Raw genomic sequence first — 3,616 nt, forward strand, 5'->3', positions numbered from 1 at the left:
ATGTTACTATAGTGTGATAATCAGGTTGCCATTCATATCTCTACCAATCCTGTGTTTCATGAGAGAACAAAACACATTGAGATTGACTGTCATTTTGTTCGTGAAAAGCTACAACAATGGATTATCTCTCCCCGTCATGTTCGAACTGGGGTGCAACTTGCTGATTTATTTACAAAGTCTTTGGGGAGTGTGAGAGTAGATTATATTTGTAACAAGCTGGGCATGATTAACATATATGCTCTAGCTTGAGGGGAGTGTTAAAAGTTGTCGTAGTAAGGGGGAGGGAAGTCGTGAATTAGCGCTAAGAGCTAATTCACGATTCCTTCCTCAAGGGTGTTTTGGTCATTTGTTGTTTACCCTATTGTCTATTGTCTATCTTATTATTTATTGAATGAATTGGGGCAGTTACTGTGACGACACTGACTACCAACAAGTTGCAGCCATTCTCTCCTCTTCCTCCTCCCTTCTTTCTTCTTATTTTATTACATCATAAATAATAAAAACAAAGCATGTTGATTATATCAAAACTAGGGGCACCAATAATTATAGTTTGTCAAGGATAGAGACTATTGCCGACGTAATAACTTCTATACGAAATGCTGACATGAATAAAAAAGGAACAGTTTAAATAGCATCCACTAATATCACTGAAATCAAGAATAACAATTAGCAATACCTCATTGAACCAACTTCTTCTATTATCTACTTGCAGGGTGGTCGTAGATAAGGCTGATTGAATATTTGGTCTAAGACCTCCTTGCTATTAGGTAGGTTTTTCAAAGCCTACAGATCTATCTATTTCCTTTTGTGCTTTCCCGGGTGGCTAGCCAGACTTTGCAGTTAATATTTCTACTATATTTTTTGGTTGAAGACTAATAGCTTATCACACTATTCAATTGAATCAAAGAAGCCTTCCTTCGGTTCTACTTTTCTCTCTGGTTGTGTACCTTCTATGTAGTGAATTCCAGAATAGTGCGATGGAATGATTTCAATGACAACGTCCCTCTATTAGTCTTGATTCGATTCTTCCATGGGGTATGGGGGTTGCATGACGAGACTCCCAACTAATTGAATAGGTGATAAACCTATCAGTCCAAAAGCATCATGGAGAGCAACAAAAGTCCACAGACCGCCTAATTGACATAAATGAGTAAAATCCCTTTGTGCTTCAAGATTCCATAGTAGCAACATAGTTGTCAAGGCATCACCTAGGCATCTAGGCGGTTTTGTTGGGGCCTACTTATTGTAAGGCGTAGCCTATGCGTCCAAGCACACTGGGTTATATTGGCATCGATAAATAAATGTTTTTATATTTGGTATTTCATTTACTTAAGAAATTATTCATAAATAAGAAAATACCCCTATTTGAATCTAATAAAAATAATTAAAAAATCAAATTCCAAATGGATAAAAAGTCAACCCCCCAGTTCAAGAACAAAAATTGAATTTTCGATGGTAGGTGAAATTTTCAACTTTCAAATGTTGTGGGTTTTATCAAATATTAAATTTCTATAAATCTTAATATGGTAAAACATTGCTAAAAACAAAAAATATGGTAAAATATTCATTTGTTTTGATATCTAAAAAAATATATTCATGCAGAACAATTTTGACAACATTCGCGCATATCAAATAAGGTTTGACTGAAACATAATTTTTTCAATATAAATCAAATTTAAGCAGTTTTGGATTTGTTGGAAAGCTGGTTTTGTGCTCTAACTAATAGAAAAAGTCTTATTCACCAAAAAAAAAATAAAAATTACAAAGTCTCATGTAATTAAAATCATTTGACTAGTCTAACTTTTTGGAGAACAAAAACATCTCTCTAAATCAAGAGCAATTTAATTACTTATAGATAAGATTATATTTTCTAAGAACAGTTTAAACCAAATGTGAGACTAGTATAATGCAAATGTATGTTTTGCTTGTTTCAAACTTCTTATAATTTGCTTCTTCAGCTCTGCTACCTTCTAGTTCTATGCTGATTTTTGATGACTTGATGTAGCTTAATATTGATTTTTGATGACTTGATGTGGCATAATGTTGATTTTTGATGACTTAAGGAGATTTAATGTTGATTTTTTATTACTTGAGAAGGCTTAATATTGATTTTTGATGATATAAGGTATATTTTGTAGCATGCTAAAATATCGTAGCACACTAAATAATTTTAGAAAAGGGAAAAATAAAAAAATATCACTTGAGGGCGCCTTGTAGTCTAAACGCTTAGACACCCCTCCACCGTCTTGGGTTGCCTTGCCGCCTTGGCAACTACGAGCAGCAATAAAGAATGTGCTAAACTATTAGTAGGAGTAGAAACTGCGGTGGTTAAGAAATTACAACCTTCCAAATAGGAACTGGCCAATCCGAAGGTATACCATGAAGTTACAAAGGTTGTACCAATGAACCAACCTCCTAACGCAAAATAGGCACAAGGAAAGACCAATAGACCGGGCCAACCTACAAAAATGAAATGGCCCCTCCGCAATCAGTCATCCATAATATCAAATAAATCTTTTTCGTATTTGATAAATCTACCAAGGGTTATAGTCATAGTGATCCTCCAACATATCGGTCTTAAGCCATTTCAAATTTGTCATCTCATCTTTTTTGTATAAGTTTCAGTGGTGGTGTCCCCACTCTATAACTCATATTTCGCAACCAACCATAATGTATTGTTCATGAAAAAAATGATTGAACAAATGAAAATTCTATCCAACAATATTTTGAATAGCCATAAAGATACAATGTAGTGAATCAAATGTGAGAAGAGAAGATTGTTTAGCAGAACCTACTCCATCCTCTGTTCAAACCACGCACCAAAGAAAAAGCTTTTTAATTCCTGTTTGCTGCTACCAACCCCCACTCCAATTAGCAGACTAAAAAACAGCAATTGGAACAGATGCCTACACATAATCAATCCAACGAATCAAACGTAAGTAAGCATACGAACCGAAATATAGCTTTGAACACTGATGTTACATCAAGTTCTAGCTACTTGGGTCACAAAGCTGGGGCAACAGTGTATCAAGAGAACATAACTTACAACAATTGACATACAATTCAAGCATCACATAATTGCTCAATTTAAAGAGGGGTGAAAAAAACAGAACTTTGTCACATCTCTTAACCAAATGAATAGATAATTTCATAGATAGGTAGGATATGATGATAAAATTGCTCCAGTATATATCCATCACATGAGAGAGAGAGAGAGCTTGTGAAATTCAAAAAATTTATTACCTGTAGAATAAGACAAGAAGAGTACAAGACAGCTTGTGCAATCACCTCATTAATCTGTTGGTCAAATGAATTGTCGATCACAATTAGTTACAAAAAATTGTAATTAAATAATCATAGAGATAGAGAAATTAATATTGTTCATCATTACCAAAATTAATTGAATCCTGTGAGCTTCTATTCATCATGAATTGTGTAAGTTTGTCCAGTTGTGATTGTATACTGGAAAGAGCCTCTGCATTCTTCTTCCATCTTTGCTTCATTCAGTTTCTTTCTTCTGCAGCTCTTCCTTCATCTTTGTTCTTTCTTTTACCATTTCTTGCTTCAACTCTGCTACTTGACATTGCAACTTTGTGTTATGGCGCATTTTTGTTAG

This window comes from Telopea speciosissima, chromosome 9, assembly GCF_018873765.1.
Source record: "Telopea speciosissima isolate NSW1024214 ecotype Mountain lineage chromosome 9, Tspe_v1, whole genome shotgun sequence".
In the NCBI taxonomy this organism is placed as follows: domain Eukaryota; kingdom Viridiplantae; phylum Streptophyta; class Magnoliopsida; order Proteales; family Proteaceae; genus Telopea; species Telopea speciosissima.